Source organism: Cyprinus carpio, chromosome B1, assembly GCF_018340385.1.
Source record: "Cyprinus carpio isolate SPL01 chromosome B1, ASM1834038v1, whole genome shotgun sequence".
NCBI classification, from domain to species: domain Eukaryota; kingdom Metazoa; phylum Chordata; class Actinopteri; order Cypriniformes; family Cyprinidae; genus Cyprinus; species Cyprinus carpio.
The window spans coordinates 3,937,418-3,957,214 of record NC_056597.1 but is presented as its reverse complement, the minus strand read 5'-3'; positions in this window follow the sequence as shown (position 1 = coordinate 3,957,214).

Below are 19,797 nucleotides of genomic sequence, written 5' to 3'. Positions count from 1 at the left end.
GTCATTCCCATCATCCCTTAGAATGCAAAAATGTCACATGGAAAAGAGAGTGGCTCCCAGAGGCATTAAGCTTTAAAGAGAGACTGAAATCCCATGTGGTTTGTAATGCGTGAAAAGGGTGCATTTTGGGGCGATGGTTTGGGTGGATGGAATACTGAAGGCTGATGGGTAGACAGGTGTGTGGTAAATCAGGCTTTGGAGATTGTGAGGACAGAATCATTTTTGAAGGTGTGGAAAAGGGACCAAAGGACTTTTTCTCTTACAAACAATTTATGGGAAACATAACATTATCAAAACCACAACAACAACAACAACAACAACAAAAAACCTGGTTCCAAACTAGCTAGCCTCTTTTGGGTGATTAGATTAGGCTAAATTGCAACCTACACCCCTGTTATTTATCAGGGTACAAAATTCATGTTACTTGTGAATTTTGGAATTTTGTCAGACACATTTATTGTTCCATACTAAATATATACAACTCAGTATATGCAAATTTAACAAACCTGAAGAAAACCTTTAAATAGACCGGAGAAAATCAATCCAGGCTCGCTGCAAAACGTACCTGTGACAACATTTCTGTAATATAATAATATGTTGCGTTTTGTATGTTTTGCAAAGTTTGAAAGGTCCAGTGAGTGGTTTAGAGGTTTAGAAATTGTTCAGTTTTTATTGTGGGAGTGTTTCAAACTAACATGTTTGAAAATAATGGACCACCCATACTAAATCATATCCTAAACCTAACTGGTAGTGGTACCAAAAGAAAATGTACACATACAGAAAAATGGTACAAATGCTGTCACTGGGGTGGTATACCCTTTCAAAAGGTGTACCTTTGTTCCATATTTCTTAAGGTTTCATTTTAGTGCCTTAAAGATACATATTAGTACCTAAATGGTATATATTAGAACCTTTAAAACTGCATTTGCTAGAATAACCATGTATTATTGCTTGGACCTCTTTTATCTTGACTCTTGTTTCATGGATGTTGTACCAGGTGAGCTACTGAGCAAGTTTACTACATAAGAAAAGTCACACATATTATGTAATGCAAATATATTAGTTTACAAATCATGTACTGTGTAAACTATTTTGAGGTTTTCCTGCTGCTAATAGTCATTTTGGCTGGAAATTGCAGCTTTGTTTTTACAGTTTGATTATGATTATGTCTCAAAGTTGAGCGAACTGGTTGCAAAAAACAAACAAACAAAAAAAAATCACCTCCTGAAGTTGACGACCTGCACCTCCTTAATTGTTGTGTGCCTGATAAAAGTGGCAAATGTATGTTTAATACTTGTCACTGACTCTTCGCAGGCTTCATTGCTGTTCAGGAAAGTATGTTGGACAAGAAATATGAAGCATTTGAACATCTGGCAGTACAGGGCCTGAGGAAAATAACTGCAGTTGACAGCAGCCTCATCTATGCCAAATCCTCTTGGTTAGTGATAACAAAGTGATAAGGGCCATTAAGAACATGTTGAATGCTGTGATTAAAACCACAACAGAGAGGGCTCTAATCCTCCCCTGTTCTTGAACCCATTCACACACTTTGATTTGAAGTAGGTTCCCTGAAAACACACAGTCCTCCATTACAAAAATAAATGAATACAAAAACATACAGATATTGGTCATGCAAAGTGTTCTTTGTGTAAAATCAGTTTGTAGAAATTCTTCTATTCTCTTATTCACAGTAGCTGGTCATGATAAATACATTCAAAACATTGGACATTTACATATTTTGTTTGTTTTATGTTATATAGCTAAAAATCAAGCAGTCAAAATAACATCCAATAAATGAAATGTATGAAAAAACTATTTCAGTAGGGGGGAAAAAGTGCAGACAGAGATTTCTCACTTTTTGCAGTGGTACTGTTGGGTCTGAACTGTGTGTCTCCTGCAGGCATGCCCACCCCAGGGATGGTGCAGTCGTCTAAGTAATCCCTCAGGGATTCTGCAGGGAATGCTCAGGCTGTGCCGTGCTCTGTTGTGCTAGGAATATTTGCAATTCCTTAGCACACACAACTCGGGGGCGGGGCGGGGGGGATTGAGGAAAAAAGACAGGTGGATCTAATGTGGTAGAGCAGTTGAGATAAAGACAAACACTTTGCCTCTTTTAGAAATATATATAAAAAATGTTTATCCTCTCAAAATGCTAGAGTCCAGGTAGACAGAAATGGAATTTTGAGGCACAACTGTTTTTTTTATCACATAAAGTGGTTAGGTCACAGAAGGGAAGAGAAAGAAAAAAGGAAAGCAAAGGGACTCAAAATCGAGGGACTGAGAGTGTAAAGCTGGAGCATGCCCTCCTTTTTATTATTTATTTCCCATCTGCATTTTTTTCCACAGCACACATATTGATGTGGAGAGACCAGGGTGTGAGTGTGTGTCAGAATCATTTCCTGATGAAGGTGACAAAGTGGAAGTAATCAGTAGAGCTCTGATTCAGTTTGACAGCCCTAGCAGTGCTGCTCTCTGCTCACAAGCAGGTAGAGCAAAAGAAAAATAGGAATTAAAAAAAAAATGTTGTTGTCTCTTCATACCTGCATGACAGACATCTTCAAAGGGTAAAAAGGCAAACGGTTTACATAGAATGGCAGAATTGTTGTGTTTGTTGTTGAAGTGAGAAAGTGACGAAAAACGTAAACATCTTTGCAAGCACAATATGGTCAATATAAGTATTTAAAAAGTTACTCCACTACAGTACAGTCCAACAGTAATGTGGTAAATATTTAGGCACATTATAGATGCTTTACAATAATATATGGATTAAGCTGGATATTTGGCTACAGTGTGCCAGTAGGAAATATCATTTTTAGTTTTAAATTCCCAGATTTAGATATTAGAAGTATTCTAATAGTACCGTGAGATTTTTGCATGAACATGGAGTCCTTCCGCAGATGGTATGACACCAACAGAACCCTGACCTCAACATCTTTACCTGGGATTATATGAAGAGACAAAAGCAACTGACATACATACAAGAACTTTAGCAATTTGTCCAAGATAGCTAGTATACCTATAGCTCTGAAATCTACACTCCTAGAAATAAAGGTTAACTGGCATATACGGTTTCATGAAAATCGTCTAATATCAATGGAAACTTTCCACTGCACAAAAGGATTCTTAAAGGGTAGTGGAAGTGTGTGTTTCAGATTATTAAATGTTTTCACACCAATAAAGGAAATTTGAAGAACTGTACAGCAGTGTTTATCCAAATCAACTTTTATCACATGAAAACATTCCTTGAATTAAACTACTGTAGGGTTAAGTTCCTTGCTCAAAGGGACTATAGTAATAGCTTCTGGATCAGTCCTTGTGGCGTTTAAACCTACAAACATCCTACCAGCCCAGAAAAGAAAATGTTATCTTGATTTTTAACTTAGCAGAGGAAACCAATTTCAGTTTTTAGCATTCCCTTACCTCAGTGATTTTCAACCAGGGAGCCGGGGTCCACTTGGGCCTCAGCAGGTAAGTACAAAAGAAGGATATGTGTAAATATTAGACCAGGGGTCACCAGACTCGGTCCTGGAGGGCCAGTGTCCTGTAGAGTTTAGCTCCAACTTACCTCAACACACCTGCCTGGAAGTTTCACATATACCTAGCAAGACCTTGATTAACTGGTTCTGGAGAACCACTGATTTACCAGTACTCTCACTATCTCTCTCTCTCTCTCTTTCTCTGTGTAAGTGGTATTCTCTTCGTTTGACCACTATAAAAAATGCTGGGTTAAATACAACCCAGCACTGGGTAAAATATGGACAAACCCAGTTGGGTTCTTTTGACCCAGTGGTTGGGTTAAATGTTTAACCAAACATTCTGAGTAGTAACCCAAATGCTAGGTCAAAACAACCCAATCGCTGGGTAAAATATGGACAAACCCAGCGATTGGGTTAAAAATTCAGAAGAATTTTTATTTTTTTTATTTAACCAGGTTTTTTTGTTTTTTTGGTCCCCATAAGGAAACAAGCTTATAAATCATACAGAATGTTTTTTTGAATATCTAAAAATGCAGAAAGTTTTATGTGAGGGCTAGGTAGTAGGAATCAGGTAGTGTGTGTGTGTATGTGTGTGTGTGTGTGTGTGTAAATATAAAAAATGAAGCATGTACTGTAAATGCAAGCAAGAGTGAGACCCAGCTATGTGCTCACCTAAACTGAAAGATAATCATAGAATCATTGCAAAGGAGGAAGTAGTAAAGTGATAAGAATGAATATACAATATTTATATAATTTATTTCAAGTTGTTGTAATTTGTGCTTTAGCATGAGTGTTCATCACAAAACTACAGATGAGACAAGCGCACTAACTAATTCTACAAGTGCCATTGTGGCACTGTTATGGCAAGATGAAGTATAAATATTTCAGGCTGTCATTGCAAGCAGTTACATCCTTGTTTAACCTCACAAACATACACCTCTGCTGCCCTTATTGTTATGTTAAGGACATAAATGTAGTATATAGATTGTTGAGAATTGTGCTTTTTTTATGAAATAAATATTTTTTAAATTTTCATTATAAAATGTATGTATTGGTTTTATTTACCTTTTTATTTTTGCTAAGTTACTGGAAAGATTTTGTTAATTTATTGTGCAACTCTTGTTAACTCATTCTGCAGTTTGAATCCTGTTTGTAAATTGAAATAAATTTGAAGAAAAACATATTTTCAGACAAAGATTTAATGTATACGACTTTTATTACTGACAGTAAACATTAAAAAAAAAAATTAATGCAGACACAATGCAGTCACATCCCCAACATAAACTCCTTAAAAATGTCCATGAAATATGAGATTCTTTGTTCCTGTCTTCATGCATGGCTTCCACTCTTTCTGTGGTGGGCGGTGAAGAATGTTGTAACTAGGCAACAAGCATAACAATGACACAGGTGCTCACTCTCGGGGGGTGGGGGATTCTTATTCTTCTCTCTCTCTCTCTCTCTCTCTCTCTCTCTCTCTCTCTCTCTCTCTCTCTCTCTCTCTCTCTCTCTTTCTCTCCCCATCTCTTTCTGTGCTTCTTTTCATACATACTCTCTGCATCATTTGCTGCCCTTAAAGTTTCATTTAAAAAAAAAAAAAGAATTCCAAAAAAAAAATAAAGGATTAAAAGTGACAAGGGCATGAGGGCACCAAAAACAGGCTGTTAAGATGCCCTCGGTGACTTGCTTTGAAGCCCTTTGTCCTGAAAAAGTGAGCTCAGTCTGCTCTCTCTCCTCTCCACCGCTGCTCACCTTTAATTAGTAAGGCTACACTCAACCCATATTCTTGATATTGTCTTCACACTACCCACCAACCAGTTGCTAGATCTCTCCTCACTGATGCTCTCTCTCTCTCTCTCTCTCTCTCTTTCTCTCACCCCCACACACAAACACACACACACATGCACAACATTGCCCTTGCAGTTAACGTCTGCCAAAGGTCCTGACTATTGGTCAGCCGCACACTTAGCAACCAAGGATGGGAGGTAATTTCCTCTGTGCAATCCCGTCTCTCCCTGGATCACTGAGCATTCCTCACCACTGTCATTGACCCCTGTACATCATGCTAGACAGAGATGCAGAAGCCAGAGCAGTTCTGCCTTGAGTGGCACATCAGGGAGAGAGAAAAGTGATGGGAGGAACAAGAAGCCATCTTAAAAGAAGCCATCTACATTTAAACTTTGCAAACTTTAAAAACAGTAATATTGTGAAATAGTATTACAGTTTAATTAATTTGTTTTCTATTTTACAGTTTTTCTGAATTGCTAAAACACATTTCTTGAAACCATCACTCATTTTTTCAAAACCCTATACACAAATCCAACTACTCAAACTAAATTCATGAAACCGCTGACTCTTCCATCAAAATCAATCACTGCGAAATTATTTAACCTGTACTCAAAATCAAATGGTGCTCTCAGATAACACACACGAGTAAAGTCATGTCAAGTCACCTTTATTTATATAGCGCTTTAAACAAAACAGATTGTGTCAAAGCAACTGAACAACATTAATTAGGAAAACAGTGTGTCAGTAATGCAAAATGACAGTTAAAGGCAGTTCATCATTGAATTCAGTGATGTCATCATCCAGCTCAGTTCAGTTTAAATAGTGTCTGTGTAATCAAGTCAAGGATATAAATGAAGTGTCCCCAGCTAAGCAAGCCAGAGGCAACAGCGGCAAGGAACCAAAACTCCATCGGTGACAGAATGGAGAAAAAACCTTGGGAGAAACCAGGCTCAGTCGGGGGGCCATTCCTCCACTGGCCAGATGAAACCAGCAGTTCAATTCCAGGCTGCAGCAAAGTCACATTGTGACTCAACAGGTTCCCGTGGTCTTGTCCCAGTGGTCGTCTGAGACAAGGTCTTTACAGGGGATCTGTCTCTGCGGCTCATCTAGTTGTCCTTGTCTCCGCTGTCTTTCAGGGCTGTAGAGGTCCTTTCTAGGTGCTGATCCACCATCTGATCTGGATACGGACTGGATCCGGGTTACAGTTTTTTACAATCGCTATGACATTTTTTTCAATACTTTTTTTCAAACAATTTTCCTAAACTCTTAATGCACCAACACACCTACAACACACAATTGACAAAACAGTTAATTTCATGCTCAGAATCACACATTGCAAACTAAACTTCAACACTAATTTTCAAATTACAATTATACCCTACATTACATCTACCAAAAACACTGCAAACATGTCTCAAAATCAAATTATTATTCCAAAACACTAACACATGTTCTCTTCCAACAGGAACATTTAGTCAGTCATAGCACAATGTCATAAAAACACTAACATCAAATAGATTTACAGAAAGGATTTACAGTTATCTTAGGTCTCAGGTCTGACCTTATACAATAGACAGTATATTGCTTAGATCATAGATTGTGTGTTACACTACAGTTTCTTTTTCTTTTTGGGTTTAGTAAATGCATGTATTTTGTTTTTGTTTTTGTTTTTTTGTTTTTTGGGAGGGGGGGGGGGTCTACAGAGACAGAATTGCTGCAGTAAAGGCTTTATTTGCAACAGGACATTAGAAAAAAACTAAAAAGAAAAACTAAAAAAATAAAACAAGAATGCAAGAAGTAATCTAATCTACACCTATATGTACAATATAGCTGTCATTTATAATGTGAAAATAAATAAATAAATAAATAAATGTAATCTAATCTGGTCTTCTGCCTTTTGTCACATGGTCTCATCCACATCCCACCTGATATATTCTCTGGCAAGGCATCTTGGGAAGAATCTTTTGGTATGCCTTTTCCTTCCTTGTATTGTTCAGCTGTGATGTCTTGGCATTCAGCATCCATTGCATCCTGGAGGGATATTTGGAGGGACATTTGGAGGGACGATGGTGAAAAACCTTCCATTTCCAGGCTCAGTAAAACTCCTTAATGGGGTTGAGGAATGGGGAGTAAGGGGCAAGGAAAAGAGACATAATTCTCGAATGGGTGTCAAACCAGGCTCTGACTGCTCTGGGAATGGTGGAATGCAAGTGGACTCCCACCTGTCCCCTTTCTCTGGCACCAGTCTTTGGTACAGATCTTCTAAAATCTCACATTAATGCAGGAGTGCACTGTTCATTAAAATTACATTTACGCTAAGTCATTTAGCAGACACTTTTATCCAAAGCGACTTACAAAATGAGGACAATGGAAGCAATCAAAATCAACAAAAGAGCATGTGCTATAACAAGTCTCAGTTTGCTTACAGTAACACAGTACACAAAGCACTTTTTTACTGTAAATTATATAATAAATATAAAGAAAACAAATAGATAGAATAAAAAAAGATTAGAAAAGCTAGTGTTAGTTTTTTTCTTTTCTTTTCTTTTCTTTTCTTTTCTTTTCTTTTCTTTTTAAGAAAAGTACTATTCCAGAATAATAATAAGAATAATACTTTTCCACAAAAGATCAGCCCAAAGAGGTCCTCTTTTACTATATATCATATGGTCATGCGATTGAAAGAACCTCAATACCTGAGTGAGTTTTCTAGATGGGAATAAGCTGTAATTTGCATAATTTGTATTTGCACAATTTCAATCAGCTAAATAGCAATGGCATATAATACAGGAGACATATTTGTGTTTCAATTCACAATATGAACAGCTGTTCACTTTGAAATTACACTATAAAACTCTATGAAAAAATTATGTTTTCTGATCTGATATACAGTGTGAAAGCATTTGACAATTTGCCAGTAAAATTACATTGTTATGGTCTTGGTTGAGCTTATGTGTAAATGAAGTTCAAGCATTTTAAATTTGTATTAACTCTATGCATTTTGTGTCAAAGCAACAAGAAATGTGTTAATTGTATAGTCTACACATACAGATGTTGGGCTAACTGTGTTAAGAGTTTAGGAAAATTGTTAAAAGTATTGAAAAAATTGTCATAACGATTGTAAAAAACTGTAAAGAGATTGGTCTTTAATCTAGATTTAAACTGCAAGAGTGTTTCTGCCTCCCAAACAATGTTAGGTAGGTTATTCCAGAGTTTAGGCGCTAAATAAGAAAAGGATCTGCTGCCCGCAGTTGATTTTGATATTCTAGGAATTTTCAAATTGCCAGAGTTTTGAGAACGCAGCGGATGTGGAGGACTGTAATGTAACAAGAGCTCTTCAAATACTGAGGTGCTAAACCATTTAGGGCTTTATAAGTAATGCAAGATTTTAAAATCTATACAATGTTTAATAACATGAGTCAATAAAATAAACACTACAGAGAATTCATTAGACACTACAGAGAAAAATGGAAAACTATGCATCCAGAACATTACAGAAAAAAAGTATATTGTATTGAGTAAACAATTTAGCAATTCTGTAAAAAAGTATAGTAATTGCAACTGAGTTAGGTGAATATATTGTATAGGCCTACTGTATGTACTGCAAGAATCAGAAGTATTGTGCTGAATATTGAATAGTTCTGAATATTTGTATATATTCAGCACTTGGATACTGCAAAAATAATGCAGTCCAACTGCAAAGGCCAAAAAGGTCAGATAAAACTCTAAATGAATAGCATGTTAGAGTACACTCAAATACTGTAAGTTGTAAAATCAGGGTCAATGAGAGATTCATTCTGTCTCAGCATCATGTCTTTGTGCTTGAGTCCGGCCTGAGGACTTTGTCCACATAACAAGTAATGTCTTTTTGCCTGACAAAGAGAAAAAAAAACCTCTGGTGTGATAGCTCTAGCCTTGATAACACTCTCTATTCCTTACTCCTTCTATCCTCATCCTCTTCCTCCTCATCCTTCACTTCTTACATGTACTCTTCCTCCTCTCCTTCTCATATTGTTTCCATCTTGTTCGTATCATCATTCAATCACCTGTGCCACTTGTGCACTCTGAACTGGCTCATATTTTGTACAGTTGGTTTGATCACATCATTAGAAACGTGTGAACAACTCTGAATTGTTGTGTGTAATCGATGACAACTGTGCTTTAGTTGTGTTCAACTTTTGCCGCTTGTGTTTAGCATTTTGCAGCACAAATGCATCACAGTGTGATAAGTGTTTGAGTGAATGAGAATGTTTAGAGTTTTTCAGAAAGAGAGCATGACATTTGCAAATATGCCAAATGCCTTGCAAATGCCTTTACTATTTAATCAATTTAATTTATCCTTGCTGAAAATATATTTTTTTGTTAAAAGAAAATCTTACTGACACCAGTCTTTGAAATGTGTACCTGCATGGCCTCAAAAATGTACACTTTTTCACACAAACACACACACAAACACAAAAAGAAACAGTTTTGTGCCTTTTTTTCTGAGAGTGTACAGACAAAAGCATGAAAAATATAATATGGAATTTATTAGAATATGTAAAACATAGAAACTGCAGAGATAATAGTCCAATTATTTGTGGATATTTTAAATATTTAGAGGAGAGGAGAGGAGAGGAGAGGAGAGGAGAGGAGAGGAGAGGAGAGGAGAGGAGAGGAGAGGAGAGGAGAGGAGAGGAGAGAACATGTGTGAGAATATTTCCATCCAATCTGATCAATGGTGATATTAATCTGCTTGCCAGTCAGCCTACCACCCAACTGTTTGATTAAAACAGGGAAGAAATATGACGTAACCGATAAAACTGTTTGTCAAAATGTCTGTGTGTGGAATGGGAGGAGGAAATACAGGCAAGAGAGAGAGAAAGAAGGAGAGATGCAACAAGGGATTGAGAAGTGGGGGAGGGTGGTGTGCTGACCTTCGCAGTGGTATCACTTTACTGTGTGCCATTTACAATTGAAAACATTAACATTCATTGTCTGAATTTAACTTGAATTTGAATAGCATACATGCTGCAGAAAATTTAAAGGTTTGATAGAATGAAAAAAGTAAAGATTTTGCTAAAAGTTTGACAGTTTTATAGTAGGCCTAGATACAGATATACTACTTGAATTTAAATAACAATATGTTTATTACATTCACTTTTATTTTAAAAATTAGTACTGAAGAGCACTTCATCATAACCTGTTGAATTTTTTGACTTGTAATTCAATAAATTCCATTTTTGTCATTCCAGTTCATATTGTAGGTCAGCAATTCCATTGGTATGAATAAGCATAAAATGGATACTTGTCATTCAGTCAAAGATGAAAAAAAAAAAAAACCTTGAATGCTTGAAGAACATACTTCAAATTTATCCCATGTACCTTCATACTGGAGCTTTAAGGGTACGTGTACACAAAAACATACCTTCCTAAAAGTCCAAAAAAGGGGTAAGAAAATAACAAAATTACAGAACATAAACTTCACATTAAAAAAAAAAAAAAAAAAAAAAACCTGCACATCAAATAGTGAATATTAAACTGTTTGGCATAATTTATATTACAATTTTCTAAAAGAATAAATAGTAAAAATGTCATTTGAATTCTAAATTTATTAAAATGTATTAATATCTGAAAAAAATTGTGATCACTCAGTGTAATTCTTTTTTAATTTATTACTATTATGAAATTGAAGATTTAGCATTGATGGTGATTTTGGTTTTTGTTGTTCTTTTTGTAATTATTATTCAGCGACAAACATGGTAGATGCAGAGGATTAGCATTGGTACATGACAGTAAATTTGTTTGTGTAAATATGTATATATATTTTTTATTCTCTCACACTGACTCAGTGAATTTGAACCAAGAACCTTCTTGCTGTGAGGCGACAGTGCAACCCACTGAGCCGCCATACTGCCATATCTCATTACAGCACCTTGATATAGAAAAGGTACACAGCAATTTTACTCTGACCAAAGTGATGCCGTTTGCCCTCATGTTGTAATTGTGAATTCTAACATTCAAATTCCCCAGGAGGGTGTGAGTGTACCATTTTCTTATTAAATAATTAATAATGAGGGCTAGAAAACTGCTTTCTTGAGTATGTTTTGCTGTTAATTATCTGGTCATAAACTATCACTGAGTGGGCACAGGACCTTTTCTGATTTTTTCATGTTGTAATTGATGTGAGCCTGCATGAAGATAAACAAAACAATTTATTTTGATCTTGCTTGATGTCATTGAAATCTTTGACACTGCAATCAAAAGATTTTCAGTTACCAACTTAAAAACTGGCTATATCTTTCAAAGAATGGCCTAAAATAATGCTGAATTGCTGAGATGGCCTGACATTTCCTCTTGTCATTGATTAAGTTACCCTAAGATACAGTAGCAAGGAAACATTGGAAGGTGTCAGCTAGGTGCTTTGGTTTCCCCACAATCGAAAGACATGCAGGATAGGTGAAACGGAAACACTAAATTGTCCATAGGTTTGAATGTATGTCTGTGTAATCCCTGGGATGGTTTCCCTGCCTATGGCTTGAGGCATTGGGATAGGGTCCAGCATCCCCACAACCCTGTATAGAACAAGCAGTTTTGAAAATGGAAGGATAGAACGTGTTTTCATGATACACAATTTGATATTTTTGCTCCTTCTGATCAAAACGTAATCATATCTGTCATTTGACATTTTAATGGATGTTCCAAATCTTCTACCATTTCAAAACACTGAAATATAAAATATAAAATAAAATATTGATATTTGGTACTAAATCTATTTCAGGGTTTGTTGGACTTTCTTTCTTCAGATTTAATCTGAAGCAGAAAAACTCAGGACGCAGTGAAGACTTTATAGGGTCAGCTGGCATTTCTTCCTAAGCACTTTGGGGAAATTTGGATTTGGCAGCAATTTTTCAAATGGATCAGCATTTATTCCTCACCCATGGTATCCATTATAACAAATAACATCATATCAAAACCATTTTGCAGACCTGGGGCATTGGACAGGGGTGTCCACTGTCTCCTATGCTATTTGCCCTATATACTAAATCTTTACCTGTGCAATACCCCAGTATATAGAAGGTTATCAGCTCAAAACATTAGAAAAAAATATAAAAAAAACAAAAAAAAAAAAAACATACAAAAAAATATCACACAAAATCAAAAAAAATATCATAAAACAACCATCAAGATCTAGCATGAGGTCTGCCCTTCACTACCTCCATTAAATGTAGTTACATCAGTGTGAGCATTGAAAAATACACTTACGGTGACAAAAACAGTGCTGCAGTGATGACATATTTTTGTAGGCCAACCTGGAGTTAGCTGGTTCCCTTGACAGTTCCATTGGCTTTTGGATTGTTGCATAAAATAAGCTCCAACAAAGGTTAATGATTCATACATGTTTTGTTCATCATGATAACCAACACAAATGAACACAACTTGAATTTTGAAACCTAAATGTAGTACAGTCGCCGCCGAGTTCCAGGAAGACTTCTAGTCTGTTCAACATTCATTCTTAAAATTTTACCCAATCACTGGCATTGCTTTGGCTTCAAATGTTCACAACAGCTTATCATTTCACTGTGTCATGGCACCTCCCATCTGCCATCTGTTTAGCCCCCACATTGTGTACAGTATAAGCTCCAAACCCCAATGAATTTAACTGGGTTACAGATGTTTAAGTGTCTTGATTACTGTAATGCTTCTTACATGCCTTTGTCAATCATCTCTGTATCACCTGTACCTGCACCCCAAATACTGCTGCAGCAATTGACAGAAACTAGAAAGAACAGCATATCAACAGTTTTGGTCACTCCTCATTGGTTATCAGTCCTGTAAAAAAAAATAATAATAATAAAAAAGAAACAGCTTTCACTTTGGAGTATCAGGATATGCAAATTAATAAAGTGATATACAATGAGTTACATGGTCCTGGTCCTACCACACCAAAGGCCTTTCTCCTAATTCTTCTCCTTTGATAGCTTTATACCATAACAGTATGATATAGGACTTTGCATTGGAGATGCAAGTAGGCTTTAAGCAATTTTTTTACATAAACCTTATCTACACAATATAATGTAGAGGAAATGAGTCAGGCTTTGTAATTACATTACATGGACATTCATGTAGTCAGTATAGAAATGCACAATACCTTCACTCTTAGGATCATTAAGACAAGGTGAACCCCAGCAGATAGTTAACCTCTGATTGCATAACCTTATGTTTAGTGATCTCCCATGTTATGACACATAGTCGATTTGCAATGGAACATCAAAAGACAGATCAAGATGGAACAGGATTCTGGAAATGAACATCAGACACAGGTACACTTTGCATGTTCAAGTTACCCTAATCATTTATTCATATTTATATATTCATATCATTCATACTGTACATGAGTACCCCAGGTTGTGTTTCCATAAAAAGGTGGAAAATGTTGTGTTCATGTGTATCCGTGTTTTCTGCACTTATGAATCAAATATGTGAGGAAAATAGAAGAAAACTTATTGAAGCAAGCAAACTGTAGCAAGAAGTGTCACAACTAGATCACTTAAGTGGTGATGGACTAGTGAGAATTGAACATGGCGTAATGGTGCTTGAGAAGAATGATTAAAAACTCTTTAAACACAGGGGGACTGTTTTCGTTGGCGGAAGAAAAAAAAACTTTTCACAGTTTTTCAATATTATTCAACAATGTTCATAAAACATTAAAAAAAAAGCTATTTTGTTTAAGTTGTATGTCACAGATAATCATTCTTAAGTTTCTTTTTTTCATGGACTTTTGTTTTCACTAGTTTTCTGTCTTCCTTTGTTCAGTTTCCCTGCCACTCTTTAGCTGTCATGGATATTCATTTAATCAGCAAAGATGTTTTCCATTATTACCCTTTGCCATTTAAGTAGCTATGTTCTCACCTTTCATTTGTCTGGTATTGTTTGTGTTGAACACAACTGTCTTGATTGGTTCTTTTGAGTTATTTTAATAAACCTTGCTTTATTTGTATTATTCATCATCTTCCTTGGAGTTGCCATTCTTTTTTCTAATTTTTTTCCTTCTCTCACGTACAAAAAAGGTCATGTTTAAAAAATATTTCCTTTAACACACAACACAATGCATAATTCAAAATGTGGGTAAAACATTGCACTGTATTTGTACAAACTTTTCTTAGAGTGGACATATTTTCATTTTGTTTTTACTTTTGCTTGTCCTTTTGTCCATCTGTTATGATGCATGTGTTAAAGTGATTTTCATTTCCAGACCATTCGGGGTTCATTTTAACCAGTAATAAAAAAAATTAAAAAAATGTTGAGTCAATTAATGCAACCCAGCTTGGGCAAATACGAAAAAACCCAGTACTGGTTTGCCAAAATGAACCAAATTGGGTTGTTTTTAACTAAGCAGTGAAGTGAGTGAAAGTGACATACAGCCAAGTATGGTGACCCATACTCAGAATTCGTGCTCTGCATTTAACCCATTCAAAGTGCATACAGCAGTGAACACACACACGCAGCACCCGGGGAGCAATAACAGTTTCCATCCATTTATGCAGAATCACACGCACAACAGTTCGCCAATCAATGCAAGATTCAAACCCAAACCTTAGGGTTAGGAATCAAACTCTCTAACCACTAGGCCACGACTTCCCCCAGCAGTGTACATGACAGAGTGTCACCTATGCTATTTTGCCAAAAAATGTAATCCTAGTAATCTGATTATTTTTTTATTACTGTTCATGTGTCTATAGTACTGTAACAGATTAGTTATTTTTTCGTATCCTGATTACGTAACTGGTTAAACCTTTAACTGAGTGAGAAGCTACAAGCTTCAATGTTCCATCAAGTTCCTGGTTAGCTGTGAAATAATTGGAATTGCTGTCAGGGATAAGTCTCTAATTACATGAAGCGCTGAACCCGAGGGTTTGACAATGTCTGCTCTTTTTTTGATCCAAGGTATTTAGCACTGAATGTGCTTGAGTAAATAAGCAAATAATCTTCAATTAAACTGGACCTGACCTTGCATACACTTCACCTGTTCCACCACCAATTAAACACTTGGGCTCAGCAACCTACCATCTCAGAGGATAAAGTGTGTCTGTCTGTCTGTCTGTGTGTGTGTGTGTGTGTGTGTGTGTGTGTGTGTGTGTGTGTGTGTGAGTGTGAGTGTGTGTGTGTGTTTGTGTGTGTTTTGTGTGTGTGTGTGTGTGTGTGTGTGTGTGTGTGTGTGTGTGTTCATGTGTGTTCATGTGTGTGTGTTTGTGTGTTCATGTGTGTGTGTGTTCATGTGTTCATATACCCACTTAACCATAATTTGTTGACAAATTTATAGACAGAGAAGTGAGCTAAACCTGACAAAATATTACAAAACCTCCTTTTGGGAATGTCTTCATTGGTAAAACAATATGATGATAAACTGGATAAAGTATTATTCATTATTGTATATAAAACAATACAAGTCTATGCAATATCCCCGTTTAGATAACTGTCATAGTTCTGTTTAGTTAGTTTTGGACTATTTAATTTGTTTTCATTAGTTTCCTGTCTTTTGTGTAGTTTTCCCGCCAATCTTTTGTTGTCATGGGCACTCATTAATCAGCACACCTGTTCGCCTTTAAGTTTGTTATCACTGTGTATTTAATTTACTCTTTGTTCACTTTTTAGTTGTTTGGTATTTTTTGTGTGTAGCTGCTATCTCACAGATTGACTATATTTATGCAGTGAACCTTGTTTTATTTTTATTGTCTTTGTCTTAGATTTTTTTTTTTTAATTCTGAAGAAAGGCTTTAGGTTCACAGGAATTTTATGTAAATGTAGTTTTTTAAAAAAAATAAAATCTTTTTTACAATAAATAAATAAATAAATAAACATCTACAAAAAATATTTTGGTCTCATCTAACTATAAAACCTGATCCTACTGAAAGTAACACCTTGAGAATGTATACATTGATTTTTTTTTCTCATTGGTGCCAGTAATGTTAGAGAAAAAAAAAACATTTAATTTATTCCACATTAATTTATAGAATTATATTTATATTAATTATTAGATTTGTGTATTTTGTATAAAATATTAAGAAAAAACATATTCTGCACCACTCAGTAAATGCATAACATGTCCATCAGTGACATTGCTATCATATCACCATCAGTCAGAATTATGACTACATCACCTTGAAGCTGAAAGTATCTTTTGCCTTTTTGAGTTTAACCTTCAAATCTTTTGCTTGCTGCACTAACGATGGTGTAGCTATTCCTGTTTGCGCATTAGCACAAGCCCTTTAACCTGACTATGTCTGCCCCTGTGTCCACAAAGATAATAAAGCCATGAAAGCATGCAAACATGCTTGTGCTGTGTCTCCATGATGAGCAGGCAGTGAGGAGACTATTTTCCAGGCAGACCTGCTACTGATCTTAAAAGGCCAAGGCAACAACTAAATAGTGTAATGCCAAATTACTGTGTCCTCACAGTAGTCATTTTAATGTAGTAAATACATTTATGTGAAGTTTCACACTGTTTTTAACATTGTTGAAAGGTTAATGAGGCTATTAATATAAAATGTGAATATACTGAAATTACAAACTTTTGATTAGTCTCAAGGTAATAAATAATAACACATACACAGAGATCATAAAATATGGTAAATGGAGGCTGAAACATACACTTTTTGATATAATTATTCCTTCATGTTAACATATTAAATCGTGGTGTTACAGATGTAGCTTTTCTCTAAGGGTAAAAAAAATAATAATTACATTGCACTGAATATGAATTATATTGCATTTAATGCACAATTGCAGATTTCTTTATAAATATTCTCCAGTAGACCCACACATAATATAAATTAGCAAAATGTTGTCCAGTGTGACTTGTTGTGTAAACTGAGGTACCATACAGATATGTTATGTTGTATGAAAATGTTATTTAACTGACTGGAAACAGGCTTCAGCAGTTATGCATGGTTCATATACAGGCAGATCTGCTGTCTCATGGAACTCCGTAAGATAATGATGATATGTGGATTCACTCATGGATTTTACTAAAAATATTTAGATTTAAATGGCTTAAAATAATTTGATACTGACATATAATTTGATACTTTTGTTTACAAACAGGTCTCCCTAAAGCCCTTCAGCTTTTACATGTAAGTTAGGGTAGTAGATGTACAGTACATGGTTTTTCTAACTTTGTATGCTCAGCTTGTAACTGCTGTAATTCATTTTTCAACAAGGCCGAATATTTAACTTAAAAAAAAAAAGAGAGAGAAGGCAACAACAACAAATACTTCAAACAGGTGTGTGAGAGAAATAGCGCAGACATTGGACATAGAAGAAACTTTCTAGTGCGCATGTATCAAGGCCCTATATTTTAACTTCATCAAATGTAATATGTACTCAGAGAGTATGCAATTTCGAATGAGTTGTGTACGCATACGCCAAGTGTTTGTATCAAAACTTAAGTGTACTTTGGGCTTAATCTGCCAATATTCAAAAAGTGAAACAATTCCCTTACAGGAAGCTCACACAATTGGTTAAACCGACTGGTTTGTCATTTAAACAATTAGTGTGTCCCCGCACATTAAATCCATGTTGAAAAAACAGCATACGCTGGTTAGGTATGTTTTGAACCATGACTGCTGGTTTGAGATGGTTTAAGCTGGTCCTTAGCTGGTCGTTTGCTTTTTTCAACAGGGACTGTTGTTTTTTTGTTGTTGTTGTTGTTGTTATATTTTTGTACTGTTGTATTTTACCATCTAACATGTAAATAACATTCAACACATAAACCTGTACACTCACATACTTTACCTTTGACACAATGACACTTAACTATTCTACAACCATAAAGGTACTTACTGTAATTCCCATTTATTAAAAAAGTTAGTTACATTTTAAATGGGTTGTAATAAAATTACAGTAACACCTGAAAAGTATTTTAGATTAGATTACTTTTATTTTTAATGTAATTTATTTAATTTAAACATTTTTAATGTAAACAGCAATTGGTGATTTTCTGAATGACACTTTGTAAAAGCATCTTCATAAGTTTTGTTCATAAGTTTAATAGCCCCTGCAGAATCTGCAAAATTGTAATAATAATAAAAAAAAAAAGATCATAAAAATGGCATGTTATTTTTCTGTCCCGGATAAGCTATTTCATAACATGTTTACATATATTCCACAAGAAAAAAAACTCCCCCATTCAGAAATGTACAGTATACATACCCTTAAATCTTAACTGTCTGTCATTACGTGAATGATCCACCACCATTTTTTTTATGTCTGTGATAGTTGTTTGATTCCTTGTTTGTCCCACTGTTCTTCAGAAAAATCCTCCAGGTCCTGTACATTCTTTGGGTTTCCAGTATCTTCTGCATATTTCAACCCGTTCCAACAATATGATTTTGAATTTCATCTTCTCACACAAAGGACAATTAAGGGACTCATACACAACTATTACAAAAGGTTAAAACATTTACTGATGCTCAAGAAGATTGACCTTGATCCACCTTGACACGTATGTATCTGAGACGTCAGCCATGGGACGGAACTTGTGGTTTCAGCCAGTACTGAACGGGCCGCATGTGAAGCAGGCCCAACTGAAGTACTGTAGACATGGAGGCACTGAGGCCCAGCATCCTCTGAAATGCTTTCAGAGGGCGAGAGGCTCCAACTTTGAATAATGCCACGAGCTGCTGAATGGCCAGTGCACATTCTGGTGTAACTATTGCCCTCATTACGGTCTAGTCAAGAACTGTTCCTAGGAACGATATCCATTGGCTGAGGGACAGCCCTCTTGGCAAAATTTACCCTGAGTCCCAGGCATTCTAAGTGGCTGAGGCGGAAGGATCTGTGAGTTAATAACTCGTCCTCCGACTGGGCCAGGATGAGCCAGTCGTTGAAGTAATTCAGAATGCAGATTCCCATCTGTGTCAGTGGGGAAAGAGCCACATTCATGCACTTCGTAAAAGTGCAAGGAGCTAGGGACAGTCTGAAGGGAAGTGTATTGATATGCCACTCCCTCGAAGGCGAATCTCAAGAATCCTCTGTGGTGGGGGGTTATCCGGATATAAAAGTAGGCGTCTTTCAGATCCAGCGAAAAGAACCAGTCCCCTGGGCATACTTGCAAGAGGATCTGTTTCAATGTAATCATTCCGAACGGCCGGTTCATGAGGACGCAATTCAGGTGCCTGAGATCGAGGATGGGCCTTAGGCTGCAATCCCTTTTGGAGATGAGGAATTAATAGCTGTAGAAGCCTGACTCGCTCTGAGCTGGCGGAACCATCTCTACAGCTCCTTTTGCCTGTAAATTCATCACCTCGGAGCGCAGGACATGAGCGTCTCTAGAGGACCCTTTATGTCACATACCTTATTAGTATTTCAAAGTATTCTAAAGTATTTAGATTAAATTACTAAACATTTGGAATCTAATTAAATGTTACAAATTACTTTTTATGTATTTTGTAATCTGTAGAGAAGTACATTTTAAAAGTAAACTTCCCAACTCTGTTTGTGAGTTTCCTTGGGTTTAAATGTCTGTTAAATGAATAAATGTAAATATAAATGTTGATTT